Raw genomic sequence first — 23,623 nt, forward strand, 5'->3', positions numbered from 1 at the left:
CTGAGCAAACTGGTAGAATGCAAGCAGAAAGACAGCAAGGATGGCAAGTAGGGGTCTAAGCCACCACCCCGTTTCCACTTATCTGTAGATCGTGCCTGTCTTTGGAATACATAGGGGTCTCAGATTTTCCACTAGATCACAGATGTATTGTTCCTTTGTTGTGACCTGCAGGGTTTTGGAGGTAAAAGATTTAGTCTGTACAAATCTATCCAATTAGATATCTCTCACAGTTTGACAGACGTGGGGGTCGCTAAAATTATTCTATAGGGATAATAAAAACCTTCCAGTTTGGTAATAGTCAATCTTCAGGGAACCCTCTTTCCAAGTTTTAAGAAGAACTTGATTCCAGGGTTTATTTGTGAAGGAATTGCCTCTTCCACTCTATTTTTTAATGGGAGCTGGTAGTGCTTTGTTGGCATAGTCCTAGATTTCCCACTGAATTTGTCCTGGGTCTGACTCACTTCCTCATCTAGTAAATGTCAGTGATAAGGAAGGTCTTCTATAGGTGTTTCAAATGGGCTAAGCTGCAGACCACTCCTGGGGGCTACACAGACCTTGAGGAGTGGCATAGGGAGCAGGTTGCTCTGGGGTTCATGGGTTTCTTGGCAGAGCTTTGCTAACGTTTTCTTTTTCTTTTATTTCATTTCATTCATTTTTGCCTTTTAGGGCCACACCTGTGGCATATGGAAGTTCCCAAGCTAGGGGTCGAATCAGAGCTACAGCTGCTGGCCTACACCACAGCCACTGCAACGCAGGATCTGAGCCACATCTGTGACCTACCCCAGAGCTCACGACAGTGCCGGACCCTTAACCCACTGAACAAGGTCAGGGATCGAACCCACATCATCTTGTATACCAATCAGGTTCATTTCCACTGAGACACAGTGGGAATTTCCTGCTAAGGTTTTCTTTAAAGTATGATTCATTTCCTCTGTCTTCCCTTTAGGTTGGAAGTGCTAGGAAGTGTGTGGCTTATAGTCTATCCCTAGGGCCCTTGAGAGCCCCTGTGTCCTTTGGCTATAAAGAAGTGTCCATTATCACTCTGGAGGGAATTTGGAAGTCTAAACCAAGGAATTATTTCCTTTAAAAGGGATTTACAGACTCCAGTAGTCTTTTTAGACTGGTGTTGAAAGCTTCTACCCATCCCTTGAAAGTATCAACAAACACAAGATGTTTATATCCAGACTGCAGGAGCATTTAGGTGAAATCTAGCTGCCAAGCTTCCTCTGCTTATGTCCCTTGCTCTTCAATTGGTCTAGGGAACAAAGGTATATTGGATGGGCCTGTGCGTTATTACTGGCACACAAATCACAGGCAAAGGCTACTTGTTTTACTGTTCTTTTGAGCCCCTCCCTTCCATAAAAAGGCCTTTCACATCAAGTCTCATAGTGCATCCCTCCCATAGTGGGTGACATCATGCAGGCTCCTGATGAGTTTCCATTCTTGGGCTTCAGATATTAGAACCTTGTCATCCTTTTTATATTAGCTTGTGCTTCCTTCCTTATAGCCCCGTTTCTCAGCCTTTTCTTATTCTTTTGGGGAATATCGGGAAAAGCTGGGGAGCTCAGGAGGGCCAATCACTAGGGCAATAACTTGCTCAGGCTTCTGCAGTCAAGCTGCCCGTTTTGTGGTTTGATCAACTTTGCTGTTCCTCTGGCTCACAAAAGACTCATCCCTCTGACGGCTCCTATAGCGGATCACTGCTACCTGGGTCAGGAGCTGCACTTTCTAAAAGAGCTAGAATCTACTCTTTATATTTTATGGGAGAATTTCTAGTGCTTAACATTCCTCTTTCTTTCAAAATGGCAGCATGAACATGTAACACATGGAACTCACATTTAAAATTAAAAAAAAATTAACTTATCCTTCCCTAAATCTATAGCTCTCATTATTGCAATTAGCTCGACCTTCTGGGCTGAAGTCTAGGGTGGCAGGGCCTTGGCATCTACCGCTCCATATAGACTAACTGTGCCCTACTCTCCTTTCAGGTTCCTATCTCTGTAAAATTGCTCCCATTAGGAAACCAACTTCAGGACTATCAGGAAGTTCTTCTGGAAGATCAGCCCTGCTGAGGTAAGTTTGTTCTATGGTCTCTATACACTTATACAATGTTTCCACTCTCCACAGCTGGAAGCAGAGTTGAGGGGTTCAGGGTCTGGCACATCTTTAATGTAATGTCAGGTGTGTTCATTAGGAGAGCCTGATGTCTCATTAACTTTCTTGCAAACAAAGAATGATGTCCTTTTCCAACACAGACTGTATCTGATGAAGGGTTAGTACATCTGTGTTGTCCTGAGCTTGAAAGCCTCGTTAACCAATACAGCTGTGGCTGCTGCTGCAAGCAGGCACCTTAGTCATCCCCGGGCCAGACTCCAATTGTTTTGAAAAGTTAGCTATCAGTCTTTTATGTGGTCCCAGCTGTTGGGGCAGAACTCCTAGCACCATCCCTAACCTCTGTGAATGTACAGGTTAAAGGGCCTGTCCAAATTTGGGAGCCCTACTGCTGGTGCTCTGTTCAACTCAACCTTTGAGTCTCAAAGGCCCACTGGTGGTCTCTCTCCCATTGGAAGGATTCCTTTTATTTTCCTGTTAAGGCTTCGTATAGGGAGGGGTTTGGCTCTAAGGCCCTAATTTGGAATCCAGATAAAACAGAACTCAGCCATCTGGAGAAAGCCTTGGAGTTACCTTTTTGTACTCAGATACGGTAATGCTCTAGTTGCTGTTTTCAATCTATGGGGAGGGCTTAGCTCCTGGGGTCAGAACAAATGCTAAATAATGAAGTTGTTGCTGTGAGATCTGAGCCTTGGCTGGGGAGGCTTTATAGCCCCTTTCTGCCAGATGGTTTAGGAATTTAATAGTATTTTGGTCAGAGACTTGCTTTGTATCACTATTTATCAATAAATCATTAACATTTTGTAGCAGATTCTCTTTTAAGGCTTAGTTCCCTCAGCTCCCTTGTTAACATGTTTCCATAAAGATGGAAGCTGTCCCCAAAAGCCTGTGGAAGCACCGTCTAAATTTCCTGGGTACTCTCCAGGTTTTCAGGGCCCCTCCATCCAAAGGCAAAAAGTAGCAGGTACCCTTTCTTGATCTTGAGTCAAGGTAGAGGGGCGACAGGTTCTTTAAATGGGGTGAGGGTGGGGGTGGATCAGTGGGTTGGGCCAGAGGGGTGGCTTTCACCTCACCCCCTTGGTGGTACTCTGTGCAGGGATCATGCACACTTCCCTGTTTTTGCTTTTGACGTTCAGAAGTTGCAGTTGAATTTTGGCCACTTTGCATTTTATTGTTCCTACTCACCCCCCCCCCCCAGCCACAAAGGGCCCACATGCAGTTATTTTTAGCCTCTTAGAATTTCCTTGTGTTCTGTTGCGCCAGCAGATGTTTGTCCAGATGCATGTACTATAGTAAAGCGGGTCCCAGGTCCCAGGTATCAGCTTATCTACTAAATTCCAATATCAGTTAAGCATTTAAAGCTTTTGTAATGTTCTTGGTACCTTCTACTCAGTAGTCAGTCTGGAACCTGGGCAGAGGTCTATTCTTTAACTCAGTTCTCAGTACTAGGAATGATAATTAGGATCACATGGGCAGCTAGGGAAGTAAAACCAGGCTTCATGAGCAACTTTATAGGACACTTTCCTGAGATCCTCCTGCTTTGATTCATAATCTCCTTGGTTCTTTCTAGTTCCCCAGTAGTCTCCTTTTTGCTTCTCAATCCAGAAGTCATCTGTATTATGGCCATTTTGTGTCTGAGGCTAAGCAGTAATGAGGGGCTTGGAGAATGAGAGAGAAGGCCAGAGCAGGAAAGAGAGGAGAGAGGAAGAAAGTGAAACAGGGAAAGAGCAAAATCAGAGGAGTTGCCCCTGCTCTGTTGGAAGACCAGTTCTACTCAACCTGGAGGATGATTCCTTCCTGAGGAGTTTGGCTTTTCTGGTTTTTTGTTTGTTTGTTTTTATTGCCGCTGTTATGTTGTCACCATGGAATTGCTTGAGGACTCAACCATGAGAGAATGAACATTTGGGTTATTTCCAAGGTGAAAAATCACAAATAATGCTGCTATAAACATCCTTGTATATGTTTGGTGAGAACAAATATTTTTATTTCTTTAGGTACAATATGTAGGAATAAGAATGCTGGGTCAAATGGTAAGTAGATATTTAACTTTGTGAGACTTGCCAAATATGTTTCCAGAGTGACTCTAACATTGCATAATCCCACCAGCAACACATGCGAGTTCCAGTTGTTCTGCATTCCATTTTTGGTATTGTCTATAGTTTCATTTTAGCTATCCTAATATTTTGTGATTGCTATGTCATTGTGGTTTAAATTTGTATTTTCTTAAATAGCTAATGATGCTCGACATCTTTCCATGTGATTATTGCTATTTTTATATCCTCTTTAATGAAGGGTCTGTTCCATCCTTTGTTAATTTTATAAAATTGAGTTGCTTATTATAATATTGTTGGGCTTTCAGAGTTCTTTATATAGTTTGAATACAATCCTTTACAGATGTGTGATTTGCAGGTATTTTCTTCCAATTCATAGCTTGTCTTGTTGCCTTTGATAGTGTCTCTGACAGAGCAAAAGTTTTCAATATTGATGAAGTCCTATTTACCATTTTTATCATCAAATTAGCTTTTGGTGTCATTTCTAACAACTCTTTTCTAAACCTAGATTTCCTCTGAAAGTTTTATATTTTTTAGTTTTATATCTAGTTTTGGAATTTATTTGGAGTTGATCTTTGTATGAAGTATGAGACTTTGGTCAAGGTTTATTGCTTTTATGATCAATTGTTACAATACCATTTGTTGCAAAGACTCTTTTCTCCATTGCTCCATTTTTCGTCATTGTTAAATATCAAATGATTACATGTTTTTGAGTCTATGCCTGCATTACCTATTCTATTCCAATGAATAGTATACACTGATGTTGAAACAAACCATGTTATAGAACATTGGCTACAGAAAGTTAAAGATTAAAATACATCATATCTTTGATATGTGTATAACGTATACATATTTTATGTATGTATTAGACCTACTTACCAATTCCTTGTTAATTGATTTATTTGAAACTGACTTATTTCCCATAGACTACTAGGTTCATATACAAAGATATAAATAATACACCAAAAGTAAATTTAATAGTTGAACTTTAAAAGTCTGCAGTTGAGTTGATCAAAGTTAACACAGCTTCTATAGACCATTACCAATGATAATATTTGGGTTTTGATAGCCCACAGGATGAATAATGATGTGTGCTTTGAAACATGTAGTTTTCCATTAGGTCAGGCCTGACCACTCCACTACCTTGTTTTTTGCTAGATTCTATCTAATTCTGTGAAGCCTAAATTCCAGATTGTTTGTTTGTTTGTTTGTTTCTCATATTCTCTTTTATACTGATCTAATTCTGGATCAGATGGAATGTTCATTTGCACTTTTTTTTGAAAAAGTTTTTCTCCAAAAAGACACATGGAGAAGTGCCTGATTTCAGCTTCCCTGGATGTGGCCATGTTTCCTATGTCTCCTGGAGAAACTATCCTGTGACAGAGAAGAATAGTGGCCATGTTTAGAGTTGCTGATGTAACAGTAGAAACATGTGTCATTGGTTACACTTTTGAGTTGCTGGAAATCACCTCTGGGACGGCCATTTGCTTCCAGGAGTATTATTTGAAATAATAAAATACCTAATTTTCTAAGCCACTTTCAGCTGGGAATCTTGTCATTTGCAGGCAAAGGTCTCCTAATAGATATATATCTTTAAATGTGCAATCAAGGTGAAAATAATTCCTTTAGTATCTCTTCATTTCTCTTCTGGAGAAACTCTTATTCCTTAATAGATTGAGGAGTATAAGCCTTGTAACGTATAGTTGAATTCAGTTAGCTAATATTTTGTTGAGGATATATGCATCTATGTTCATCAGTCATATTGGCCTGCAATTTTGTGATATATTTTTCTGGTTTTGGTATCAGGGTGATGCTGGTCTCATAGAGTGAGTTTGAAAGGATTCCTTCCTCTTCAATTTTTGGTAATAGTTTGACAATGATAAAGATTTGATAAACTTCTTGAAGAGTTTGTTAGGTCATATTCGAGATAACTGCATTTTGAAGGATTAACTCATGCTTTATTTAGCAAGTGTGAATTTGTGTGTCCAAGTCACTCTAATAGTAGGAGGGTTACAAAAATAATAAATTCATGGGAATGTCCATTGTGGCTCATTGGTAATGAACCTGGCTAGTAACAGTGAGAATGTAGGTTGAAGACGTAGCTCAGATATGGTGTTGCTATGGCTGTGGTGTAGGCCAGTAGCTATAGTTCCGATTCAACCCTTAGCCTGGGAACTTCCATATGCCCTGAGTGCACCCCTAAAAAAGACAAATATAAATAATTAAAGTCATAGTCTTTGTTTTTAGTGGACCTAAAATCTAGATAAGAATGACAGTAATCAAATAAGTGAAATGAAATTTTCTATCAATAAAAAATTAAGTATCAGGTGTAAAACTTGGCCCATAATAGCTACTTAATAAATGCTTATTTAAAAAGAAATAGTAGAACTGATGCAAGTATGTGTCTGGCAAATTGAATGATAGTTCATTGTTACAAGGAAGGTTTAGGAAGTATTTGTTACACAAAATCTGCCTAGAAAAAAATGCAGGAGTTAATCTCAATGAGCACAGAGAAAACATTACAGGCACAACATATTATGACTGAAGACCCAGAAGGGTACACTGTAGAAATATATTTACATTTGGCAGGGATCCTGCCCCAGAGGATGCCTAGACATTCTGGAAATGTGCAGAGGGTATATTCTGGTGACTTCTGCCTTTACCAAAAGGAGGAGACGTATTTGTAGTCAGTTGCCCAGAGAAACTTTCTTAGTTACTAACATGTTGGGAATTTGCCTAGTTAGCTTTAAGAAAGTTATTTGTTCAGTCATGAAGCCATACAGTCTTGCATTCAAATACATTTATTGAGTTAATATTTATGTGAAAATATGTATTACTTAGTCTGTCAGGCTTTTCACTGCAACATGTTTCCCGGGAATAAGAAGCACCTGTATCACCTAGGAGCATGTTAGAAATGAAGGTTATCAGGGCCAGCCTAGGACTTAAGGAATCAGAGTTTGCATTTTAACAAGATTTCCTAAGTCATATGAATATAACTGAGGAAGACAAAGAAAGTTTGCTTAGACTTTTCTGGGACTTCTCAGTCTAATAGGTGAGATAAAATGCATGTAAAAATAATTATACTGCAGTACCAGTGTCTATGTGGCATATGTCAATATGTGTGACACAGCTTGGCATACTTTGAGGTCAGATAAATAGTGATTTAAAGAATCTTATTAGATGTTTGTTTTCTGTGTGAATTTGGAAACGTTATTTTTTTTTTTTCTTTCTCTGACTAGGTATCTTTATCTGTGGAGTATTAATGGTGGCCACTTTACTAGGCTTTTAAAGAATTTGAGGAGTTCCCATGGTGGCTCTGTGGAAACAAATCAGACTAGTATGATTGAGAATGTAGGTTTGATCCCTGGCCTCGCTCAGTGTGTTAAGGATCTGGCATTGCCATGAGCTGTGGTGTAGGTTGCAGATCTCACAGCTCAGATCCCACATTGCTGCGGTTGTGGTGTAGGCTGGCAGCTGCAGGTCTGATTGGACCCCTAGCTTGTGAATTTCCATACACTACAGGGGCGGTGCTAAAACAAAACAAAACAGCAGAAACGCTTAGCATAAGATAAGTACTGATTAAATAATGATGAGTATCATGGAAAATTAAAAGCTCACTGTTGGAGTTCCTGTCGTGGCTCAGCAATTAACAAATCTGACCAGCTTCCATGAGAACGCAGGTTTGATCCCTGGCCTTGCTCAGTGGGATCCAGTGTTGCCATGAGCTGTGGTGTAGGTCGCAGACACCACTCAGATCCTGCATTGCTGTGGCTGTGGCATAGGCCAGCAGCTCCAGCTCCAGCTCAACCCCTGACCTCTAGCCTGGGAACCTCCATATGCTGAGGGTATGGCCCTAAAAAGCAAAAAAAAAAAAAAAAGCTCACTGTTTGCAGATAGACATGCATTTATAGATAAATCTTCATGGAACAGTAACATTTTATCTGTCTTTTATGTATAGAATTTTTATATAAATGTTAAGAATGCATAAGAATTGGAGTTCCCAGCGTGGCGCAGCAGAAACGAATCTGACTAGGAATCATGAGGTTGCAGGTTCGATCCCTGGCCTCACTCAGTGGGTTAAGGATCCTGCGTTGCTGAGAGCTGTGGTATAGGTTGCAGAAGAGGCTTGGATCTGGAGTTGCTGTGGCTCTGGAGTAGGTCTGCAGCAACAGCTCCAATTAGACCCTTAGCCTGGGAACTTCCACATGCTGAGGGTACAGCCCTAAAAAGACATAAAGACAAAAAGACAATAAAAAAAATAAAGAATGCATAAGAAAGAAGATATTCAACCCTCTAGCTATGATTTTCAATTATGGCAAGCTATGTCTCTTACACACAGATACAGCTTGAGTGTCAAGGACTTTATATAACAGGACATCGATCATGCAGTTTAGACTTGATTGTCAATTTCAACAATAGTCTATCTGCAAATTTATAATAGTGTAAATGAGATAGGTTGTTCAGATATGTTACTAATTTTATTGTTTCAAACAAAATCCTTTTCAAAATAAACTACCTCCTGTAGTTTATTTATTTAGCTAAGAATTAAAATTAAATGACTTGGCCTTTTTACTGGTCGAAACACAGTGAGACTTTATAAAAATATTGAAATTCAATCATGCTATTTACAGTGAATGGACAACTACAAATCATGCACATTAGAATTTGCTGCAATTTGTCAATTTGAGGATTTTTCTTGGCAAAATATAGACTTCTTTATTTTATTCATTGTTTGATTGAAGAAATTGTAACTGAGTAAAGTCATTTCATCAAAGCCAACATGAGTAATAATTACCTGCCTTCTCAATGTGCATGGGCAGGAATCGCCAGCTCTCTCACACCATAGACTAAGACAGAGAAAGTGTCTAATTTCAGCCGATGAGACAAGCACTGAACCTAACTACTTAGTTATCTCATTATAGTTTTGCTGAATTTTCCATTACAAGTTCTGTTTTTAATGCTCACTGTAGAATTGTCCAAATTATAAAGTGGAAACAATTCGAGTGCTACCCAGAGAATGAGTGTTGTTATTTACTATTTCAACCTTTCCTTCCCTTCCCAAAGCCCTGTCCAACTAAAATGAAAGTTTCTTCAGAGGGCAGTAGGAAGTTGCAAGGAGACCAGACGCAGGAGTATAAAAGCAGACTTATGCTGTCTCACTGTATAACCTTGTGCCTCCAGGCCTTGTGCATTTCCATCTGGCTCAGGTTATGCTTTTAATCTATATACTGGTTTTTCTTTTTCTTTGCTTTTTCTCCTTTGGGGGCCTATAAGAGAGGATATTAAGGACTTCCATCTGCCTTCCACCTGGTTAGCCAAGAGAGTGGAATTTTTGCTACCAGCAAGAGATAGACAAGCTTTTTGAGCTGATGAAATCTTAGATTTTGGAGTTTGATAAAGCCCATAAAGCAGAGATTTCCACAGTGTATTCTCTGGGCTACTGGTGGACATTCAGCATTTGATATTTATGCATATAGCTTTTCTAAGTATTATAAAATATGAAAATTATATTTTATATACATTAACAAATAAAATAAAAATAAAAAATAAATGTATGATAAATAACAAACATATTTTTATGAGATATATAAACAACTTGGTTATTTCAGAGGAAAAATGATGAAGTATTTTATCCACAATTATTGCACAACTTTTATTATATGTAAGATTCAGGTTTTCACCAAAGTATCATCATAAGCTTAAAATGGCACTTGTTTTTTTTTTTTATCAAGGAGTACTTGGAACAGTTTCTTTTATATAACTTTGAGTTTACAGGTTGTTTTTTTGTTTTAACCAAAGTATTTCCCCATCTTTTGAGTGTTTTTTTTTTTTTTCATATCCTAAATCGATAATTTTTTTTTTTACTTTGCATCCTAAATTGTAATAAGAGATCTAGTAGCATAAAAATAACACATTAGAGCATGGAAGTAGCAATAAGCATAATAAAACTTCATGTAAAAGCGTAATAGGAGTTATCTGGTGGCCTAGGAGTTAAGGATTTGGCATTGTCACTACTATGGCTTGCATTTGATACCTAGAAACTTCTGTATGCCATAGGTGGACCAAAAATAGTAATGATAATAGTAACTGTATTAACCCAAAAATCGAAGATGGATCTCTGTGTGTTCAAAACAGTAAATCTGGGGAATCTTACTGTGGCACAGCAGGTTACAGATCAGGCATTGTCTCTGAAGTGGCTTGAGATCCCTGGGCCAGCACAGTGTGTTAAGGATCCGGCATTTCCACTGTTATGACTTAGGTCACAGCTGCAGCTGGGATTGGATGCTTGGCCCAGGAATTTCCATATGCTGCTGGTGCAGCCAAAAACAAAAACAAAACTAAACAAAAGAAAAACAGGAGTTCCCATCCTGGCTCAGCTTTTAATGAACCCAACTAGCATCCATGAGGATGCAGGTTTGATCCCTGGCCTCGGTCAGTGGGTTAAGGATCCGGCGTTGCCGTGAGCTGTGGTGTAGGTCACAGATGTGGTTCAGATCCTGCATTGCTGTGGCTCTGGCATAGGCCTGTGGCTAGAGCTCCAGTTGGACCCCTAAGCCTAGGAACCTCCATATGCCACAGGTGTGGTCCTAAAAATGACACACAAAAAAATGTAAATCTGTAAGTGGGGTAGCTTTATACGGATCTCTAAAACAAAAAGTGAATGAAAAGTACAATATAGACATTTGAAAACTTTATATATATGTGTGTGTGTGTGTGTGTGTGTATATATATATATATATATTTTTTTTTTTTTTTTTTGGTAAAAAACAACCATTGTGCCCCTAGTCACCACATCTTGTCTGTTAAAAATTTGGCTAAAGTATCTTGACGCCATAGGTCATTTTCCTGGCATTTTCAAATAAAGCATAATAATCTCTCTGTTGTGTCAGTAGATTTTCCCAAGTAAGTGCAGAATAAAGTTTTCCAGGGCAATTTTCATAGATATAGTCACTATTGGTAAAGAAGATAACAAGTCTATGAAGGCACCATTTGAGGTTGATTTCCTTATGACAGAAAATTAGTCAATTGCTTGCACAGTATCTTATGAAATAACCAGTCAGGTTATTGTCCTTGCAGAGAAATAAAATGAACTGTTGTCACAATCTTGAATCAAATGACATTTTTGACCATCTAATATTAAGTGCTTTAAATAAGAAATGCAAGTACTTTTTGTGAAGAACTGCAGGTATTTAAATTTCTATTATGCTAAAATAAAACTGCAGTGCATGAATCCATTCTTGGCACATATATGGTGAGTGTATTTATTATTTGTGAGCCCGTACCCAGTTTTATTGGAATCAAAGCTGATGGAGCAGTGATGCAAAGGAGGATGCTGTGACATGAATAAAGGTTTGCACCCGAGTGCCTGTGCACCCACTGCTTTAATCACAGAAAACAGCTGGAAGATAACAAAATGCTGTCTCATCTTGGTTCTGTATTAAAGAAAATAGGGCAAATTGTAAATAAAGTCAAATCAGAGCCATAGAGCAGTCATCACTTTCAGTGTGTTCTTTGGAGAAATTGGCAGTGAGCAAAAGACCTTGCTTGCTTTTCCAAAGCAAAGTAAGCCAACAACAAACAGGCAAAGCCCTCAAATAAACATTGTAAATGACAGATGGGATAACAGTTTCTTAAAGACCCTAAGAGTGCCAGTAAAGAGCATTTATGTATTTCTAATACATTGCTCCAATGGAATAGTTCGGTAATGTCATTGATTTCTTGGAGAGTTTTAACCTGCTATTTTGAGACTAAAATATGATTTCAATGTGGCAGATAAAATATCTGGGCTTAGTTGGCAGACAAATACTTGCTACAAGTGAATGAATTGCCAAGAAAGGTATTCTTTTCCACCACATGATCGTTGTTTTCACTCAACTGTGAGTCACACCTGTGTATTGAGACAAAATATGACGAAATCCATTCTAGCACTGAAAGCAATAAATAAATGGATTAGGAATCTATTTATGCCTATTTCCCAAGCTGAACCACTTTAACTTGCCAGTTTCGAGTATAATAGGTGTGTCAATTTAGTTTATGATGAATCCATGAAAAGAGTTTTATGTAAGAGAGACTCTTTTATGATTTCATGATTGATCCTAATACAGATAACTATCTAATATAGTGATCTAATAGTTACTCCCATTCCAGGCCACATATAAATTAACTATAATATAAAATGTAGCAAAAATAATAATAAAATGAACTAAAAGGAACAGGGTCATGCTACTTATGACATCAGGTAAAGGGAATTTATAGAAATAGAAATTGACTATTTGCACCATTTTCTGAAAATTATATCATCTCAGAAACCTCTTCCACCCACAGAAATCTTGCTCTTCTGAATTCCTACAACATTTCTTATTTATATCAATTATCTACTTAATTTCTGTGCTTGGCTTAGCTATTTTTCTTTATTTGATTTATATTCACATTAGTGTGTGACTCTTAGTGTTTATAGTAAACCAAACTTCTAGAGCCAGTTACAGCTCATGGACCCAATGTGACCCTTACTGTTTGTTTCAAAACAATGTTTTATTTTTATAAAATCACACCCAGTTTTTTACATATTGTCTTTGCTCGTTTCAGGTCAACAATAACAAAATTGAATAGTTGCGACAGAAATTGTATAGCCCAGAAAACAAAAAATATTTCTTTTTATCCTGGCCTTTTACACACCCTTGTACCAGAGTGTAAGTTTTTCAGAGATTTAGTAAGTTTTTCAAATGCTTGATGAATGAGTTGTCTCAGGTTTAATACCATCTGATATTTTTATAGCGAATTTCTTCAACCATCTATAATTACCCTTACAGACACTGTGACCAGTAATGTCACTCATAAGCAGACTATGTTCAGTCAAGTTAAAGCTCAGTTGGAAAATTATGAGCAGTTACGCGTGAATCAGAGGTGTTATCCTATTTACTGCTAGTTTGGTAAAGTAAGCCCGGTAAGTTCTCATGGGACTGAAACAACACATTTGACAGTTTCCAATTAGCAGCTTCAAACTGATTCTCCAAAATAAGACTGCAGGTTCTCAGAAGATGGTGTTCTCCCCAAGCAGAGTTGAGTTGCCATAAATCATATTGACACAGTGCATTCACCCATATGACCTAATATAAGGATAGTCTCCTAAAGCAAATTCCAATTCAGCCTTATCATAAAAAGCACCTTGGGGCACACTGAAAACTCTATGGCCACTCAAGTCTTTTTATCAGTTCTAAGTGAATGATTTTTAAATGCAAAAATTTTCTGTTAAGAGAGCAAAGTGAAATCAGCGTGTTTTGGAATATTTTAAGATTAATAGTCAGCTTTGTAGATGATGCAGACAGATCTCAGGATCATTACATTTTCAGGCACACCTAGAACCTCCAATCTGTAAGATTAAATTCAGCCTATTTTTAAATTCTTGCAGTACGATCCTGTCCTAGTTTACTCACAAATAGGGGGACTTATTTTTTCTTTTGATTATTGGAATAACACAGTTACTTCAATCAGGTGGCCATCAAATGTTTTCTTAGCACATACCAAAATATATTTCTGATACCTGAAGAATTTCAGGAGCAAAGAGGTCATTAGATGTTCAAGTATTTAAAGAGTCAGAGTACTAACTTCTATTAAAGTCATATTTTTGGAGATAGGCAAGATTTTAAGGAACATTTTGTCAAACATACTCATTTTACAGATGGGGAAAGAGAAAAGCAAAGTTATTTGTTGAAAGTCCACTAGCTAGCCAGTGGACAGACTAGGATGAGATGCTGTTCCTTGCCCCAGTTCTTCAGACAACTATACACTGCAGCCTTTATATGATGTTAATCCACAAAGAAGATTTCAACCATTTTACACACCTTTGAGAAGAACTGGATGAGATGTCACTGAATTTCCCTGGAAGACATAGGCCCCATTATTCACACAGGGCAGCTAACAAAATTGAAGATGAGATGGGAGAAGTGATTTGCCCAGAGTCATTTCACAGGTGAGGGCTTGCACCTCTTCTCCACCCATCACCAAACTCCCACTGAGGTTTCTAGTTTCTACATGAAAACTTATATCAACAGTTTTCATTTCACAGACAATAAAATGATGCATTTTGTAACTAGATGGCCACAGGGTATGATTAATTGCGGTATGCTATAATTTAGGTGTTGTAGAAATTTACAGATAATTATGTGTCACTAAAATTATCTGCACACATAACCAATTATCTTAGACTACTATAGTTGGCCATACTGCTGCTCCATAGAAAAAGAGTGTGTGAGAAAATCTGTTTTTCTAGGACAAAATTTTCACTTTCTCTTTATCAAGGTGGTACAAAACACTGCAATTGTGGGGGGGGGGGTTTGTTTTTGTTTTTGTTTTTCTGGTTTTTTGTTTGCTTGTTTCTCTTTTTGGTCTTTTTAGGGCCTCACTGGTGGTGTATGGAGGTTCCCAGGCTAGGGGTCGAATTGGCACCATAACTGCCAGCCTACATCACAGCCACAGCAATGTGGGATCAGAGTCTTGTGTGCGATCTATACCACAGCTCACAGCAATGCCAGATCCTTAACCCACTGATTAAGGCCAGGGATGGAACCTGTATCCTCATGGATGCTACTCAGATTCATTTTTGCTGAGCCATGGCGGGAACTCCAGTTGTACCATTCTTTACTTGTTGGCTTCTATCCTTTCTTTACTTGTTGGCTTCTATCCCTTCTTTTACATAAAGAAGTCTTAATGTAATCTTGTAAAGTGATAATCTGACATTTGTAGTTCCCACACTTTATATATCCACCTGCTGGCTTCAGTTTTCCCTAGCGTTTGTTGGTTTATGAGCAGTACTGGGTTGAGGAGCAGAAATAATAAAATGTGAAAATATGGATCCAATGAGTTATAAATAAATAAATAAAAATCTGAAGTCTAGCATCTCATCTTAAAATGGTATCTTCAAAACCACTAGAAATTGTGCAGAGTGGCTTCATGTACCAGTTGTATGAATTGCACATTTTCCATATCTTTCTGTTCCTCCAAATTGGAAACAATCTGCAGGAAGTATGAGCAAATGAAAGCAACATTTGATGATCACAGAATTTTAAGACTCAACTAAATCAATGAGATAAATCAGTAAAATGTATATCAATAGCATCACTATTCTTTTAAAGCAGATCAATTTTTGTGTTGTATATACAGACCTTCCTATAGTTTTCAGTTCCAGTCATTAGTGAATTATGTTCTAAGTTTAAATCTATGACAATAATATCTACATATGGGTAGGGTAAGGGTGAATGGAATTGTCTCTGTGTGTGTGTGTGAGTGTGTGTGTATGTGTGTGTGTGTTTAGGAAGGGATGGCTACTGCTGATCAAACCAACTTAGCTGTCATAATGGAATCATACTTTTTCCATACACATATTTTTGCAATTACCATCAAATCACAGAGTGCAGACTTTTCCCTTCTTTTAAAATATTTAAGATGGCAATAGTTTTTTTTTTCTCTTAAGATAATGATGCATCAAAAGAAAGTCAGAGTTGAGTTTATTCTAATTGTATAATATCAGTGTTGTGGCCTCAGTTCACATGTTTCTGTAGCAGGTGCTAATTATATGACTTTTAATCTAGGGGAGACTGTATTTAATTGTATGACATGGAGTGCAATTTTTGAAGTTCATGGGACCAGCCATGCCTACCAACTCTTTCTGAAGAAACAAGCCACTAGAAGTTATTTCTATATAGATGTATCTCACCTTTTCTACATTCTTCACTGGATTCACCCTAGAATCTAATGAATCTAAAGCCAGAAGCAATCATGGATTCACTGTTATAAAAAATATCAATTTACCCAGAGGATATTTGATGTAAGATTTCCTAATAGTAGTGTACCATATTGGATGGTAAAAAATAGAATCAGGAAATACTGAAGGGAGGTCCACATAGAAAAAAAAATAGCAATAGGAAAATATACTTCTTCTGAAAAGACTGAAAGGAAACTGGGTGATAAGAAGTTTTTAATACACCCTTGAAGAACAGTAAGAAACTTTTTATTATTTTTTGGTCATCCTTGACATTGTGATATATTCCAGTTGCTAAATTTCTAGGACCAAGGTAACTATGATGCTGTGAATGAAATAACCCCATAGGTCCTAATCCCCCTGTAACTCCTTGCAGAAAACATTATCATATCAAAAAAAATATATCAGGTAATGGAAAAAACAAAAACAAAAACTGGGAAGTGTTTTTAAAAAGCCCAATGACTACATTTCAGAAAAATACTTGCAAAACTGGAAGGGAACATAGATGTTGCCAATGATAATCTGCTAATCTTCATTAGGAAGTAGAAAAAGGGAACACTATAATCTGCATCTTTAGTCATCTTTCTTCTACTAACTTAACTTTCTAGACTTATTGCAAGTTATCATCCACTTTTCATTATTCACTTTTAAATAATTAGCTGATAATCCATCCATAATAATAGCTCATGACACACAGGCAGATCTTTTTGGTATAGGTCTCTCTAATTCTTCTCTCTTCTTGACATCTCTGATAAAACCCTTCTCCTCTCTTAAGATCTGGCCATGATGCCTTTGCTCACTAGCAAATTTTCCAGGATACATGACCACACCTCTGCCTCACAGTTATCATATACTATCTCTTATTTCAGTAGCTTCAACAATTTTTCTTCTTTTCACAAGTGCATGTTTGCTTTTTAGGGAAGTGACCCTAATTCTACATGTCTCTATTCCATAGGGACTAGAATAAAAGCCCCCATTTTCCTGGTGCTTCAAAAATTGGTGAGTTGAACAGAGGTGAATTGATTCTCATTCTTCTGTCTAATTCTGTTCTATTTTCCCTTTTAGTAGTCTTTGGGGTGAATATAATGCACATGAACTTTATTCTTTTTAGGATATCATATTTCAGAGTAGTTATTTGTCTTTAATTTTTTCACAATGTGCTTTAATAAGAATAAATACTCTCTAAGAAAACCATATAGTAACTAGAAACAAAAAGATTTTATAAACAAAACAATTAGATTTCCAAACCATAACTAGAGTGGGTGTTGCCAATAGCACAATAAATCCCTTAATTTTATTGTGTCTCCTATTAATTTATTATCCTTTTGAGCCAGCATGTACCAGAGGCAGATTTCAGAATTTCCCCCTGAATAATTCTCATGCTAAAAAATTATTTAGTTATACATGAAGGATATTAATGGTATAATGCTGTGAAGAAAACAATAATTGCTCGGCTTTGTATGATATATTTTAAAGTAAGTGTTTTTTTATTTAAAAAAAAAAAAACAACAGTATATTGCAGTACCTTAGACTTCCTGGATTTTGAGAGGTGCAATGGATCTTAGATAACATTTAGCTAATATTACACAAAGTTAGTAACTGAACAATATTTATATATGGAAGCATCTTTTTATACTTTTATTTATTTATTTTTTTGCCTCCCTTGATTACAGTGCTTTCCCTTGCGCTCCTGAGCTTTGGGTACCTTGCCTCCACTTCTCCCAGAATCACTTGTAGTTGTCGACTTGCCTGTTACCTTATGCATCACTTTCCTTGAAATCTGGGACCATGTCTCACTAACATGTGTATCTTCAATATCTACCAGAAACCCACTGGCAGTCAATAAATGTTTGGTGAAAGAATAAAATCACTTGTTTCAAATATACAAGATATATATCTGATTCACATCTAGCTATTTCCAAGGAACTGCCTCACTATTTCCACTCAATGAATTACTTAAATCCAAGTTGAAATGTTATACACATTATTTTCAAATATTCATTAGTCTTTCACAACGAAGTGAATTACCTTAATCTTTTTAGTTTGTCTATTTTCATCTTTGTTGTTGTTTCTATTTGTTTGTCGGTGTTTTGTTGGTTTTGGTTGGTTTTTTTTTTTTTTTTTTTTTTTTTTTTTTTTTTTTTTTTTTTTGCTGCTCCTGTGGCATATGGAAGTTCCTGAGTCAGGAATCAAATCCAAGCCACATCAGCGACCTATGCCACAGCTCCAGCAACACTGGATCCTTAACCCACTGCTTCACAGTGGGAACTCCAGTTCTATTTTTATTTTAAGCCTGTCTTTTAGAAAAACCACACCCAATTCAGCAGCCAAAGCAAAATGATAATCAAATCATTCACAGCATTTTTTTTCCCACTCTTAAAATAACTACAGAGTAATTCATGCAGCATTATTTGGTTTCTAGATGATGAAATACGTGATGATTTCCAAATGCAGTATTATTCTAACCAAATTCACAATTAAAACATTTTATGCTTCCATACATTTCATGATTTTTGGAAAAAAATGTAGTAGAATGTGTTCTTAGTTATTGGATGTAAATTATGTATGAAATTAAACACCCCTTGAATATTTTCATTGCAGTATAATGATAGCTTAAAAATAAGTGGTTATTTCTACAATAGGTTTTGTGCTTTCATGTTTGCTGAAATGTGGGTTAGTAGTTTTAGGAAATGACCAGAAGTAAAAAGAATTGTTCTGATTTTTTGACTAATGGAGAATCTTAGGAAACTCCAAGGAGGGCTGGCTTTTGGATTTGTGCAGAATGACCACAATGTCTGTCTACCACCTTGGCCTCCCTACTTTTTTCTATAAACGTAGACTGAATATTTATTGAGGAATATTGCTAAACACTCTCTGCAATTGAAGTCAGTGTACTCTATGTGTAAACCTTCCTAGGATATTACTAGAGATGGAATTGGGAGTTGAGATTGCCTGACAAGTGAATCCAAAACTATGAGGAAAAATAAAAATAACACATTTTTCTACTAAGTAAAAAAAAAAAAATGAGTAGATCACTGGCTTCATTCTACCTTTCCTTTGGTTTTACTATTATAAATTTCATCTTTTCTATTACATTTCATTATTGGAGGAAGTAATCTCTATTAAAACAGGGATTTTTTTTTTCGTATGTTCCTTTACTACTGTATACCCAGGATCTAGAAAAACATCTATTATATACTGGGTATCTTTGATACTAGTTACATTGAAGCAACAATTGCATTGCATGTAGCATATTAAGCAGAGGATACTATATTTACGAAAATATTGTTACTGAATACAAGCAAGTTTGTGTCCCATGTACAGTGAGGTCAAACAATACTAAAATATTGGAGTTGGAGCAGAGAAAGGTTTCTTGAAGGGCCATGCAAGGAGATCGGTAGCCCATGTTCCCCAAACCCAAAATTCCTGGAAGGGTTTCAAAAGCATTTTTAAAATGCAGGTGAGGGAGAGGGGTGACAAAGTATGTGATCAGTTTACATACAGTTCTCTGATTGGCTGATGATGAGGTAACAGGTTGTGTCACAGGGGTTAATATTATCTGTCCTTACGCTCCAGGTGACCTGGAGGCTATGTGCTCCTGGTTAAATAGTTGACATCTTCCATTTGGCTAAGGTTTTCACTTCTGTAAAAAAAAAAAAAAAAAAATCAGGAAATGTGCATCAGATAATATTATCTAGGTAGTTCAGAGAGGAGCTAAAACAGAGGATATGGTGGAAGGGTCTGCCTCAGGAAGTCCCACTGGGTCCTACTTGTTTATAATGTTTTCTTCTTTCTACTATCTCTGAATAACAATGTGGTCAGTCTTTGAGATGTGTGTGCATGTATGTGTGTCTATATATTTTTTTGAAATGATAATGAAGTTCACAGTTGGATCACCAAGATAATATACCTCGCAGTGAGAAAATGCTTAAATTGACAATGCCTATATTGGACTATTCTTCCTGCTTTTTCAGATGATAATCTAGACTGAACAGTTAAGTATACAAAATACGATACTGAAGATTATTGCATTCCAAGTGCCTTAGACCTAAGGAAACAGATGGATCATTTGCATAATCAGCACTTAAGGTGGGAGGTGGGATTTTCTGAAAGATGGTGATACTTTCCTGGTAGAAGTTTAAAAAAGGCACCCTCTCTTGAGAATACAAACTCTGAGGGCACTAAGTATGTCCTGAGTTGTATATAAACAGCTTCCTTGTACAGAGTACATTTGTGTCTATGTGTTTTTATCTAGTCTATGGAAACTGTCCCGTGATTCATATAGTTCTTTATTTTGTCCATACCCCATAGATTCCCTTAATTTACTCTTGACTCCTGATACTAATATGTAGGGATCAAGAACTTGGAGTTCCCACCGTGGCTCAGTGGTTAACAAATCTGACTAGGAACCATGAGGTTGCAGGTTTGATCCCCACCCTTGCTCAGCAAGTCAAGGATCTGGCATTGCCATGAGCTGTGGTGTAGGTCACAGACGCGGCTTGGATCTGGTGTTGCTGTGGCTGTGGTATAGGCCAGTGGCTACAGCTCCGACTAGACCCCTAGCCTGGAAACCTCCATATGCCATGGTGCAGCCCTACAAAAGACAAAACAAACAAACAAACAAACAAAACTAATACAGGGGCTGAAGCAGTAACTGTGCTAAGCATCAAAGTAAACACTGGCCCAGAGCTGAATTGTGACTGGTAGAAAAGAACAGAAACTGGGTAAGGACTCGGTAACAGATGTGAGAGAATGCTCTTCTTAGATGCACTGGATAAAGATTGTCCTAGGCAGACTGAGGGTAGTTGTTGGGAGGGGTGAGGGGTAGAGGAAAGCATGCTGGTGCTTGAGCTACATACACATATAATCGAAAACGCTGCAAGACAGTAATCCTAGATGCCAAAGAGGACACAAGTGGCCTTGTTGGGGAAAATGTCATGGTGGCTGTGTGATTACATGTGTAAAAAATTTGCAAGACTGCAATGAGATGATCACCTTCTTTTGTGCAGGTCTTCTTGTCAATCTAGGACTCCAGTGGCTTTCTGCAGAGCGAGCGAGGATTTATGGATGTGTCTCTTACACTGACTCTGTGAGAACAGTATACCAAAGTAAATGAGGAAAAATCAGTTAATATTCTAAGTGATTTATCTATTGTATACCAAATGCTCAGATGTTAGTTCTATCGGGGAGCATACCGCAATAAACGTAATAATAATGGAGGACGCATTTTTCCCATTCTGTAGTCATTGCCAACTCTGTATGGGATAGTAAGTCAAGATGGAAATGGAATCCACCCTGGGTACATGATTTTATAATACTTGTTCACTTTTCCCTCTGTTAAAGATTTAGACCGGAATTGTCATAATGGATGTTATTTTTCAAATAATACAATCTATTCATGATGATTCTACTACCTAGTTTTGAAATCTGTCTCTATAAAGTTTATATTGGAATATAAATTGGCCTTTCAAGTGATACTATTTGCTTTGCAGCATTTTTGCCTGAGGTCTTCTTTAAATCTAAAATCTGTATAGAGACTTAAGAGGGCTGCATTTTAAAATGCCATCTGCTTTAATATGATATTTAGCTTTTCTTCCTTAATGAAAACATTTTCCATTTCTACTCAAGTCTGAAGTTTTTAAATTATCATAATTATACGTGTTAAGGTACATTATGATGAAAAGTCATTTTATTAAACAATATTTTTCTCAGTGCTAAGAATGACATATATATTTCAAATCTGAAAGTTCACAATATTCCTCCTCATAAGAGAATTGAAGCCAGCAAAGATTAAAAAGAGGCAATCTAATTTAATGGTTTGCAATTAGAGTTGATGAAGAAATGTGTTAATCAGTAAAAAAAAAACTCCGATAACTTCCTGTTGAAAAAAAAAATGAAATCAAAGAAAGTAAAATGAGAATTCTCGCCTTCAACTTGTTCTTTCCCCTACTGACAGAGTGGAAAAGCTATTAGCCAGACATAGATTTAAGGAGTCTCATTCTAAAAGTACATCCAAATTGTTTGAAATTACTCCTTTGTAAAACTCAACAAAACTATGAGTGAAACTGTTAAGGCTGTTGTGAATATAAACACTAAATATGATATCATAGCTTATGAAAACAGAAATAAAATGAATCTTTAAATGAACTCTATCACTGTAAACTGGAGAGCATATTCTATCTCAGTAAGTTGCATCAGTGTGCTGTCTTGGATTATGAAAGGTCATAACAGGATTTTTTTTTTTGCCATATTATGAAATAATGTACTCTTCAAAATATGAAATGCTATTATTGCAAAAGACATAATCTAGCTTTCATCTGTGACCTGTGACTCAGTTTCATTATGATGGGAAAATGATGATTTTATATATAGTTAGTGAAATTGTATACAAATAGAACATGTGAAGTTAGAGAATGTTTGACCTTGCACTGTCAGTAGACCGTATTCAAGTGATAAATGAAACTCATTGACAAACAATGTAACAAAGCATCTGGAAAACAGAGTAGTTCAAGTTCCCCAAAAGGTAAGAAATGCTTTTCTCATTGAATAAAAAATTGTGTGAAATGGAGATAGAAATGATTTGGAGCTAACAGGGAAAGTAACAAGCCACTGAGCAGGACCTGTGTAGCATGTTTTATAGGTTGTTATAATGACAATAGACAGCTTGATGAAGGGAGTAACAAAGAACTTAAGGTATCTAAGAAAATCTTTTTATTGGATTCAAGAACTGATTTTGATATGGTTTGAAAAAAATCAAGCATATAATTTTTTTAGTCTACTAACTTGAGGGAAATCATTAAAATAAAAACAAGGGTGACCTTTAGCACTCCCATTCTGGCTATAGCACTTTATTTGACCTATTATTCTATCATGGAGTCAGAAAGAACTGATCTCACACTACCAGCCTCCGGATTTAAAAGGAAAAGCGTCACCACCACAGGACAATACTAATTGTCTATTTTGACCACATGGACCATACTTCTCAGGTCATACCTGTGATCCCCAAAATCCTTAAAGAACTCCCCTTTACTTTCAAACATGTTCCATTTTGAAAAATAAGGTCACTATATATTTGGGAACCCTGAGGCTGGCATTTCTAAATACTAATCACATGCCCCTTTTCCAATTTGTCTACACTGTGTTTCTTATTCTGTATATCTCAGTTACGGTCATACTGCCCACAAGAGATGCATAATAAACATTTGTGTAAAAATGTTTTTTCAGTTAAAATGTTTGTTACTATAATTTGGAAGGACTTCAAATTGTTTTACAACAAAAATTTGTTTTGGTATATTAGGTCCATGATATATTTTTGTTGTTAGTGATAATTTTTTTTTTTTGGTTATCACAGATGCAGGTCTAATTTCCCACAATATATTAAGAGCAAATATAAATCATAATAGCAGTCATATATTATCCAGCTTACTATATAAGAATCATCACATATATGAATATATGTATATATGTTTATATGATTTCTTTAACCCACACACTGTTAAACATAATTTGAGTGTTACATGGAGCCCACAGTCTAGTGGTGCGTATAACTCCCTCACACCTCTATGCATAGTCAATGAAGACATTTATATTATCTATCTGGTCCTTGTAAAGGTTTCTTTGTGACAAATGACAAATGCTTTACATATCAGTTAGCAATAGCAATTCAGTGTAATAAAAGAAAAAACTCCTTAGTCTAGATTCT

At 36.8% G+C, this 23,623-nt stretch overlaps 1 long non-coding RNA gene across 4 annotated transcripts in view; it reads left to right on the forward strand.

Annotated features, from left to right (window-relative positions):
• LOC106509856 (uncharacterized) overlaps nucleotides 1–23,623 on the forward strand; it is a 967,706-nt gene that overhangs the window by 809,955 nt on the left and 134,128 nt on the right. Inside the window, exons 1-4 of one of the 4 annotated variants that reach the window (XR_002342997.2) lie at nucleotides 1,619–1,711; nucleotides 1,989–2,073; nucleotides 4,107–4,142; nucleotides 20,931–23,612. This is a non-coding gene — a long non-coding RNA (uncharacterized LOC106509856). Of the gene's footprint in view, nucleotides 1–1,607; nucleotides 1,712–1,988; nucleotides 2,074–4,106; nucleotides 4,143–20,930; nucleotides 23,613–23,623 lie in introns of those variants that run through there. The other 3 variants (XR_014842306.1, XR_014842303.1, XR_014842307.1) reach the window with 3 other exon arrangements.

The sequence above is a fragment of the Sus scrofa genome, chromosome 3 (genome assembly GCF_054392235.1).
Source record: "Sus scrofa isolate SSC_HxYL_T2T_F1_AM1 chromosome 3, Sscrofa_HxYL_maternal_Yorkshire_Landrace_v2.0, whole genome shotgun sequence".
NCBI classification, from domain to species: domain Eukaryota; kingdom Metazoa; phylum Chordata; class Mammalia; order Artiodactyla; family Suidae; genus Sus; species Sus scrofa.